The following is a 10,902-nucleotide window of genomic DNA, read 5'->3' as shown; positions in this document are numbered from 1 at the left end:
CACTGTGCCATTGGCTTCTTCCAGAAACCTTGAATTAAGTGGGTTAGGAATAAACTGCTTGAATGCCTGTGCAGATAGCTTCTCACCAGCTATCTGAAGTGCTTTTTGAAACACACGGGGGCCCTTTGTAAGCTGCTTTCTGAGCTGGGAGTCCATTGTGCCACGCTCCACAGCCAGCGTGGCTCTAACCTCAGTAATGTCTCCTTGGCTCCAGGCCAGGGCCTGGTATTGGAATCGTGCGTAAGCAGCAAAGCCGCCCACCAGAGTCACTAGCAGCTGTTGCAGGTTGGAGGATTTGCAGAAATTGAGATTGCTGTTCCCAGATATTGGCACTTGCCCGGTGATGAATGACCGAGTTTGTGCGAGGGGACTCTGCCTTCCTGCGGCCTTTTCTTCTCAGCCCTCTATTGTAACGCCTGCTCAATGGCCTCCTTGTGGAGGAGCCCCGGGGACGGAGGGGGAGGGCTTGTCTCTCCCGCCAGCCCCTCCCTCAGGCGGCCAAAACCATGGCATTAATAATAGTTCTTTGATCCCCTGCACGGGCCCCAGGGCCAGGAATTCGGTGGCACATGGCACCGATGCCAAGGACAAAGAATCCACCTCTTGAGGGTAGAGAGATGAACTTCACCCTGGTTTCATTAGCCCAGTGCCCGGCCTCCTCAAGCTGCCCGAGTGCCCAGGAAAGGCGAGGGAAGCCAAGCCAAAGACCAGCAGAGGCTGGTTCTGATGAAGTCATTAACGGCACTGGGCTTATTTCTGATGTCATTGCCCGAGAGTGTAATGCTTAGAGGGGAAGACCGCTTGGTATCATTTCTTCTTATCACATACACCCATACATATTCATATATGCATATCCCGAAACCAGTGTTAAGGGCTGTCTCTAGAGGGTAAGCGGAAAGAAGCAGTGGTGAATGGCCTTGATTAAAAGCCTTCCGCCCTCCAGCACCAGCTCTGCCACTGCTCTTCTGGCTCTGACACCAGCTGAACTTCTCTAGCCCCTTTCCCCCCTTATTTTATAAGGTTCTTGAGCACTAGGACCTCATCGGTCTTGTAACCTGTGAACTCACTGTGACAGTTTCAGACAGACCCCAAGTAGACTGGAGTCATGTTGTCCTTTTATGAATGAATGAGCAAATATTAATGATATTTCTGGGCTAATACTTGGATTGTTTTAAAATTCAGAAAACAAAGTAGCCCCAACTGGTCTTATAGAGAATAGACTTGATGGGTCACCAACAACCTGACCCCCTGCTGTGCTTTGCGTTCTGATTCTGCCCCGGCGGGGAGGTGGGGGGTGTCCAAGGCTGTCATCTTTACAAACCAGACTGACTCCCCCCCGCCCCCAGGGACGGCTAGTGCGTTCAGACCACTGGCCTTCCAGCTAACGTCCAACTGCTTTAACAGCCATGCCACTAGGTTTACTCTAGAGCCATAGCCATGGGATTGCCGACAGGAGCCCCAAGTTAGGGCCTAGGAGGAAAGCTGGCTCAAGGCTCTGTTCTGCACCAAAGCCATAAAACCCCAGAAAGACTCCACTACTGTCTAGCAGATTCCCAGTGACCCTCCGTCAGCTGTCCAGGGCTGTAAGTCCTAATGAGGGGAAACACCCGCTGTCCACCACTGAATAGCTGATGATGGGGTCTAACTGGCAGCCATTCGGGTAGCCTTCCGATGCTAACCTTACAGTTTCTGCTCCTTGGCTTCTTCTGCTTTATTTCTTGAAAGGTTTTTTTGTTTTAGTGTGCAGTGAGTTAAGTGGTATTCCCATAAGGTTTATTTATTAACTTACTAAGTGAGCTGCTGAAAACCCCGTGGAACGCAGTTCTGGGCTGACTGGAGGGAGGGGTCAGGAGCTGGAGTTAACCTGGTGACAACTGGTCAATTCTTGGTCAGGCACACTTCATTCAATGCACTTAACTGCTTATCGCAGCGTTGTTGTCTAAGGGGAGGTTTGTGGCCACTCTGCACTGAGCAGGTTGTTGAAACTATTTCTCTAGCGGCATGTACTCACTTCATGTCTCCGTGTCACGTTTTGGTGCAATATTTTCAATCTTTTTCATAATGCTGTTGCACACTTCAAGCACAATAAGCAAAAAATCCCCCCAAACCCACGGCCATTGAGTTAGTTTTAAGTCCTAGCAACCCACCATTGAGTTCTAAGGCTGTAAGTATTTGCAGGAAGAGACTGCCTGCCTTTCCACCACCAAATAGTTGGTCAAAGAGGCCTCATGTAACTTGCTAACCAACAGAAGTCCTTTTAACGTACTGTGTCACTGTTGTTAAGTACCATCAAGTCAGAACTGACCTACCAGTGAGTGTTCAGACACAGTAAATCACCTAAGAGGAGACTGTCCATCTTTCTCCCAGGGAGCTGCTGGTGCATTTAAACTTCATTCCTCTGGGTTGGCAGCACAGCTCCTTACCTCTAAGCCATCTGCTCTTTCTCTTAATGGACTGTTACTGTTTTTGTTATGTGCCATTGAGTCTGTGACCCTCCAGTTAGTGTTCAGAGCCAGGAGATTAACCATCCTTCTCACAAGGAGCCTCTAGTGGATTTGAACCACATGCCTTTGGGATTGCAGCACAACTTCTTCCCACTAGGCCTCCAGAGCTGCCTTTAATATACTATGTTGTTGTTGTGAGTCAGAACTGACCCATAGCTGACCCTCAAGCAGGTTTTCAGAAACAGTAAATCACACAGAGGGAGACTGCCCATCCTTCTCCCATGAAGCAGTTAGTGAATTCCAGCTGCTTGCCTGAAGAATTACAACATGGTTTCTTACCACTAGGCCACAAGAGCTCCCTGAGAATAGTTTAGGAAACCACAGCAAGTAAGGCATTCTTGAAGTATACAAAGTATACTAATAGAGTTGTTGTTGTTGTTGTTGTTGTGTGCGCCGCTGAGTTGCCTGTCACTCATAGCAGCCCTAAACGGCTCTGAAGCCTGCCCTGTCCTGAGCCAGTCTCACTGACTCTGGCACACTTACTGCCCCCATTGCCCCAGTTACTGTATCAATCCATCTCATCCAGGCTCTTCCTCTCCCGAGATGTCCCTCCTCCTTTCCGAGCATGATGTTCTCCAAGGATCAGACCCTCCTGGCCACATACCCAAAGTATGTGAGACAGAGCTTCAAAATCCTAGCTTCAAGGAAAAACTTGGTTTCACTCTTTCCAAGACAAACCTATTTGTTTTCTTGGCAGTCCTTGGTATGTTCAATACTCCAGCACCACAACTCAAAGATATCAATAATTCTTCTGTCATCCTTATTTATTGTCCAGCTCTTTGATGCATAGCAAGTAATTGTGAAAACCATGGCCTGGATCAGGTGCACCTTAGTCTCTAGACTGACATCGTTGCTTCTCAGTACTCTGTAGTCGTCCCTGACAGCAGATTTTCCCAGGGCAATTTATGTTTTGATTTTCTGACCGCTGGTGTCACGAGTGTTGATAGTGGAGCTGAGCAGGCTGTAATTGTTAACAATCTTAATCTCTTTTCCATCTGTTATGGTGCTGCCAGTTGGCCCAGTGGTGAGAATCTTTATGTTGAGATTCAGTCCATACTGAAGACGACAGTCCTTGACTAATTTTTACATTCATTTGGAAAGAGATAGTCATGTGACTTACTTTATTGCAGTATTTGCTTTATTGCTGTGGTCTGGAATCAAACCTACACTAACTCCATAGTACACCTGTGCACACCAGTTTAACCAGGCATCCTGGCGGTACAGTTGTTAGGCACTTGACTGCTACCCGAAAGATCAGTGTTTCGAAGCCACCAGCTGGAAGGAGGAAGATGTGGCAGTCAGCTCCTGCAGAACTTTCTACAATGGCAATCCGTGGCCAGTTCTCCTCTACTCTGTCCTCTCCTGCCCTGTATTTCCTGTCCTGTCCACTTGTGAGTCAAAATCGAGTGGCCAGCAGTGGATTTTCATGGGTTCGATTTAAGACAGGTACCATTAAAATCCCCATTTTCTAGATCAGGAAACTGAGGCTTAGAAAGTTAATTAGCTTGACCCTAAATAGCAGAATGGGCACTCTTAATCCTACTCCATATGCATCCTTAATTAAAATGCAGTTTCTACCATGACAGTGAGATATTGTTCCCAAGGACTTGCCTCAGATATTTTTCCAGGTAAGAAGGGAGCTTTCTGCCTTCCCCAGTTCACTGTGTGCACCTGTGCTGTGTTCTAGACCAGGAATAAACCAGCCCTGCTTTCTCTTGGGGTGACCCAAGGCAGAGCTTAAGAAATGGTAATGACTCTCCTAAGGAAACATGGTATTGAAAGTGTGAGTTTTTAGTTATTGCATTTGGGTTTGGGCCCCAGAGATGACCCCAATAGGAACACGTCTAAGAAGAGAGCAGGGCTGGGACGTGTGATTGCGAGGGGAGAGCAGGTCGGACCTGTGGGATGGGTTATGAGCCGGGGCATTTATGGACAAATTAAACTTTAGCCCTGAGTAAGCAAAGTCCTAAGCCAGTTATTACTGCTCCGGCACTTCTAATGGGCCCTGTGCAACCCTTATAAATTATTCAGCTGCTTTACTAATAAAAGCCCAAGCATCTTGCTTAGTCTTGGTGATGCTTAAGTATAGAGCTTGGAGAGAATAGGTAACAGGGCCACACTCCATGCTGACCACCAGGAAGTTCTGCCTTCAGATTTGAGGTGAAAGTTAGGAGCAGACTTTGAGAGAGAATGCCCAAAGCCAGGGTTGCAGTGCTGACACGAAGGCTGGCAAGAGGGCCTCCCTCTGAGGACGCATCCGCCTAGGCCCCAGGACTGTTGAATCTGAGACTCTGTTCATGGAGAGTGGAGAGTCTTGTGATCCAACATGCCCAGAGATCAGAGTGGCACGGGTTGACTGTTCTCTTTGTTTTGCTTTATATTCCATGTAACCTTGTCTTGTAATTAAATTGCAAACTGAGGAAAAAGGCAAGAATAATGCAAAGATCTTCCGTTTCCCTATTATGGACTTCCCAGTAAGCTGCCCCATTTACTTCCTTTACATCTCTCTATTTTTGTATTTTTAGCATCAGAAGATTTTTGCCAGATTGCTTCTCACATTTATAAACAGCATAAAATAATTTTTCCACCCCATATAGAGCATGCTTTTTACAGAATAAATAAGTTCACGCAGCCACCATCCCTGAGCGGTGTCAGAAGCCATGGAAGCGCCCCAGTGTGGACAGCAAGGCGCTAGTTGTGCATCCAGGCTTTTCAGGGAACCCCTGCTCTCAGATCTTTTTTGTTTGTACATCAGGTCAGTGCAGTCAAAATATTTTATCTTAACAAATATGGGGATTCATGTGGCCTAGATGTTTCCAGGGGTGAGAGAGGCCTTGTCTGAAAACCACTGGCAGTGTGCACCTCCCAATATGTCTGCATATTTTCCCTTCTCCTTGATTGTCACACTCCAGGTGCCATCAACTTGTTCAACATTTAAAGAGACAGAGACTGGAATTGCCTTGTCTTGACCCAACCTTGGCATTGCGTGTGTGAGAGTGTGTGAGCCCACTGTGGCAGCCCAGGGTGTCAGTTCATCTCCTTGAGGGGTCACTTTCTTTTTCACTGACCCTTCACTTAGCTTGATCTCCTGCTTCAGGGTCTAGTTCCTACTGATAACACGTCCAGAATACATGAGCCCAAGTCTCTACGTGCTCCTGTCTGTGGAGCATTGTGTCTGCATCTTCTGAGAGATTTGCTGCTTCCTTCGGCCGCCTGTCGTGTACACGGCCTTCTCCTCCAGCACCAGAGTCAGCAACGTCTCTGGCCTTCTCCATTCGTTGTTCAGTTCTTGCATTCATGAGACAATTAAAAATACTCTGTGTGTTAGACCAAGCACACCTTAGTTTACAGAGTGACATCTTTGCTTTTAAGCAATCAATTAAATGGATTTTTACACCAACTACAGCAATGGGATTGTGCGTGGCAGAGACAGTGAGGATGTGCAGGAGAGAGCAGGGTTTTGATCTGTTGTTCACAGGGTCACTGGGAATCATAGCTGACTGAAATGTATTTAACAATAATGAGTAGTGCTACAGATTTACCCAGTGCAATAGATACCGTTTAATCTTGACTCTGGTTTCCATTTGGTGTTGACTGTTGACCCAAGAAAGATGAAATTCTTGACAACTTTAGTCTTTTTGCCACTTTGTATGATGTTTCACATTCTGTGTAATTTTTTATTAAATATGACATTTAAGAAGAACATCTTCATTATAAATGCTCAAGGTCCTCTTCACTTTCAGCAAGCAAGATGATGTTAGCTACATATTGTAGAAACTAGCGAGTCTTCCTCTCTTTCTGTTTTGAGTTCTTCATATAATCCAGTTTCTCAGATTATTTGCTCAGTTTACAGATTGACTGCACCTCTGATGCACCTTTCCTTTTATTTTAAACCACACATTAGCCTTTTATTTTGATCTAACAAATGACTCTTAGTCTGTGTATAAGACTTACATGAGTGCAACCATGTGTCCTGGAATTCCAGTGTTATTTCTAATTTGTTATGATCCGCCTAGTTAAATACCTTTGTGTAGTCAGTAAAACGTAGATAAGCCTCTTTAATACTGTGTTTCCATCAGAAGTCTATCTGACATCAGTATTATCCCTCACATTTCTCACTCATGCAAATCTGGCTTGAGTTTTTGGAAGTTCACTATTGATGTACTGCTGTGTCCCTTTTAAAATTGTCTTTAGCAAAATTTTACTTGCATAATGATAGTAATGCTTTGGCCAGTAATTTTCACGTTCTGTTGGATCACCTCCATTGAAATAGAAGGAATAGTCAATTCTAGTCAGTTGGCCAAGTAACTTTGTTCCCAGTTTCTTGGAAGACATATAGGTGAGTGAACACTTTTAGTATTGCATCGGTTTGTTGCAACATCTCAGTTGGTGTTCTGTCCATTTCTGGAACCTTCTTTCTCGCCAATGCCTTCCACATAAAGAGCTCTAGTAGAATGTACCTTGGGCTGCTTCTTTAACTGTGTTAAGTTCTTGATCATTTGCTACCTCCTAAGATGGTTGAAATTGATTTCTGTTTTCTTTTGATGCTCCGTGCATTACTCAATATTTTGCCGATAGAGTCTTTCATTATTGGAATGCAAGGCCTGAATCTTTCTTTCAGTCTTTCCAGCCTGAGAAATGCTGAGCATATTCTTTCCTTTTGGCTTTCTTCCCCCCACCCCCATCCCCCCTTTTGGCTTTCTAACTCCAGGTCTTGCACTTTGTGTTCTGATACATTGCATTCTAAATTTTGTCTTCTTGTGCCTCTCTGAACTCTTCCAGTCAGCTCTTTCCCCACCGTTGACTTTAGCTCCGCAACAGTCAAGAGCTGGAATTTATGCTGTTGGGCTGTGGTGTTGGAGAACAGTACTGAATATCTCATGGATTGCCCAAAGAATAAACTGATCTTCTTGGAGAAGTACAACCAGGGTGTTTCTTAGAGGGATATTTTAGACAAGTTGTCAGAGATAGCAGTCTTTAGAAAAAGATGTTATGCTTGGCAAATTGCATTGTCCATAAAAGAGAGGAAGGCCCTCAATGAGGTGGACTGACAAAGTAACTGCAGCAGTGAACTTGACCTTGGTGGGTTTCATGAGCATGTTCACAATTTGTCACGTTTTTGATCTGTAGTTACAGAGTCACTGAGTTGGATTGATTGGCTAGGAATTACAAAGACAAACCATCAAGAAAAACATTCAGAGTTCACACACCCGTTTTGATCTTTGACTTTCTTAGCATGCAAGGTCTTTCTACAGTTTATCTGGTCTTCAGTCATTCGTGTTTACTGCATCAGATCTGTTCTTGATGCTAAAGTAAATTTAGGTGAGGTACACTAAAGGTCACACTTTGGCTCTCGTGGACGTGTTTTAATTTTTCTTCAGCTTCAACTTGAACTTGAATATGAGCAATTGAAAATCTGTTCCACTGTCAGCCTCTGGCCTTGCTCTGACTGATGATACTGAGCTTCTCCGTTGCCTCTTTTTAGAAATGTAATCGATAGAAATGATAGCAGCTATATAATCTTATTTTATTTCAGATTTCAGTTAATAATGGGTCAGAAGTATAATAAAGCAGTTTATTCATAGTTCCCTCCAAGCATATTTGAGTTCTATTATTTCAAAGTGTTCTGACAATATCAGTTATTTCTTGATGAACTATACGTATTTGTGAGATGCCAAGGAAGAATGAATGTCTCCCACAGCTGGTGCTCCCACTGCACCAACCCAGACACGTGGCATGTAGTGTCCAAGGGCCCCAGTTGCCTGCTCATTTCACGGCACGAGGCATTCAAGGACACATACTTTTTGTTTAGTTTTGTTTTTTGGTTTGTTTTTTTAAAGGTTCTACTCTTTTAACTTAACAGCATTTGTCCTTTTCCATTCTCTGTCTTGTATCTCCCTGACATTTTTTTTAAATGGTTCACACTCACCAGGTGCTCCCTGGGAAGATGTGGCCGTCAGCTTCCTAACACTGCAACTTTGCAAACCCTGAAGGGGGAGGGAATTCTCTGCTGCCCTGTGGGGTCTATAGGAGTCAGAATCAGTGGTCTTCTCTCCTTGTCCTCATTGACTATATCTCTTTCAAGTTCACTGTTGTTGTTATGTGCTGTCGAGTCGCTTGCGACTCATAGTGACCCTATGTACAATACCCCTAAACTCTGCTCTGTCCTGTGCCAATCGCACTGTCTCCGACACTCCCATCCCAATTATCCCAGTCACTGAATCACTCCACCTCATAGAGGGCCTTCCCCTCCTGCGCTGTCCCTCCACCCTCCCAAGCATGATGTCCTTCTCCAAGGACCGGTCTCTCTTCACAACATGTCCAAAGTATGTTAGACGGAGCCTCAGAATCCTTGCCTCCAAGGAGCCACCCGGTTTAACCCTTTTCAGGATGAATCTGTTTGTTTTCCTAGCAGTCCATGGTATTCTCAATACTCTTCTCCAGCACCACAACTCAAAGGCGTCAATTCTCCTTCTATCCTCCTTGGTCATTGTCCAACTCTCTGATGCATAACAAGTGATTGTGAAGACCATGGCCTGTATCAAAAGCATCTTAGAAGAGTTGAATATACTTTAAACCTGAAGGTTGACAGTAGTTTATGGAACAAACAAAAAAAACCAAAACACCAAAACCTTTGTTTTTCTTCCTTCTCCTGGCTCTGCTGCTTGCCACGCACATGAAGCAAGGCTCACATGGGTTTCTGTCCCCGGTTTTCTGACTTGTTCACACTGTCTGCTCTCTCAGGCTCTATCCGAAGGGTCATCAGCTCAGTTATAGTCCTAGCTACGTGGCCGTGAAGGAATAATGTGGAGCATATTGGGCTGCTGGCACAAAGGTCATCGGTTTAAGTCCACCAGCCGTTCAGTGGGAGCAGGATGGGCAGTCTCCCATAAAGACTTAGAACTTCAGGCACCCCGTGGACGGTTGCTGGGAGTCAGAGCCCATCCCACAGCAGTGGGCTTGGTTTGGGTTTTGTGTGATCGTGAGTTCTATTCTCTGGTGGCTGGCATTCTGTCAGACCCTGAAATGCTATGGTTTTATAACGACAGTCCGTTCCTCTGAGAGTTTCAGTTTGCACCTGATCAAGTCACCTGACCCAACAAATTGGCTTGGTTGCATCTTCCCCCTGATGTAACTGTGATCTGTATGAGTAGCGGACGGCAGTTTTGAAGGCAGCCAGTGTCTTCCCAGAGTTCATCAGATAAACACTAATTGGATGATGGAGCTCAGTTTTAAAGTATCCTGAGCTCAAAGGTGAGCTAGCCAAGGGCTAAGACTAATGTCTTCGATCCAGTCCTCAGAAAAGCAATTAGAGCCATAATGAGATGAGGCCCGTTGGCTTCTGGGATGTCCCCAGAGGAGTCAAGGTGCTGTGTGGCACTATCTCACCTGCACGTTGGGGGCACTTCTTTGTCGCCACGTCTTTCATTTGTGCAGGTAGGCCGAAGGCCACACAGCCTTCTGTGTTCCAGGTTCTGTTCTTGGCTGGAGTTGTTGCTTCAGTATGCAAAGTCAGCATTAGCTTGAGCCAGGATTTGTGTTTCTTGTCACGTGCTCGCTTTTAAGGCTACAGATTTTCAAACACATGAGCTGGGAAAGAGATAAGACGTAAGTTCTGTGGGGAGGCTGGTTCGCCCACTTCACACATGCAGTATATTAAGGGCTCACCTTTAGCAACAGCCCAATTAGTAATTGCCGATACTGCTTCTGTACAGAGTGGGAATGCTAACAGTTGCTATGAGAACCTTCCCTTCTGCATTCCCTGCCTCATTTTACATGAACGATGCAAATGTGAGCCATTTGAAGGGGAGGCATAAGCAGACAGGAGCGCCGGCATCTAAATGAAACCCTTGAATCACTCTGGAAGGTGAGGGCTCCCCCCTCATTCCTTCCTTCCACCTCGAGGCCCCGCAGAAGTTTGTTTTCCCTCCATATTTGAGAAGGAAATAAAGTACTCTGACCTTTATTTGCATCCCGCTTAAAAGCAGTTCAAGTTCAACACTTAGCAGGAAGATTGCCTTCAGTGAGCCAAGTTTGGAGGCAGTGGATTTTAATCGCTGAATGTTTGGAAGGAGATGAAATGTGCAGGCCCGGTGAGCATGTGAGTTTACAGCTCTAACTGTTACGCTCAAAATGGAATTGCTCTGCTAGCAGCATTTAAGAACAAAAACTGCGTGGGTTTCTTTTTTGTTGTTGTTTTTGTTTTTCGGGCTAAAAAGCATCTCCAAGGCATGTGCCTGAATGTGGAGTCTTGAATTAAAAAAACGAAACCAGCCTTGCTTGGGAGCTCAGAAGTCATCTGTACTTGCTTTGAACGCTATCCTAGTCCCACGCAGCGCCATTCTCCCCTAGATCTCACTCTCCGCCCTCCCTCTCACACACATACACACACACACAC

At 45.5% G+C, this 10,902-nt stretch overlaps 1 protein-coding gene across 1 annotated transcript in view; it reads left to right on the top strand.

Annotated features, from left to right (window-relative positions):
• SND1 (staphylococcal nuclease and tudor domain containing 1) overlaps positions 1-10,902 on the top strand; it is a 531,942-nt gene that overhangs the window by 376,472 nt on the left and 144,568 nt on the right. The gene's annotated exons all lie outside the window — the stretch shown is intronic.

The sequence above is a fragment of the Elephantulus edwardii genome, unplaced genomic scaffold (assembly GCF_000299155.1).
Source record: "Elephantulus edwardii isolate Elephantulus edwardi_28Jun2011 unplaced genomic scaffold, EleEdw1.0 scaffold00181, whole genome shotgun sequence".
NCBI classification, from domain to species: Eukaryota; Metazoa; Chordata; class Mammalia; order Macroscelidea; family Macroscelididae; genus Elephantulus; species Elephantulus edwardii.
This window is presented reverse-complemented; position numbering and strand designations above follow the sequence as displayed.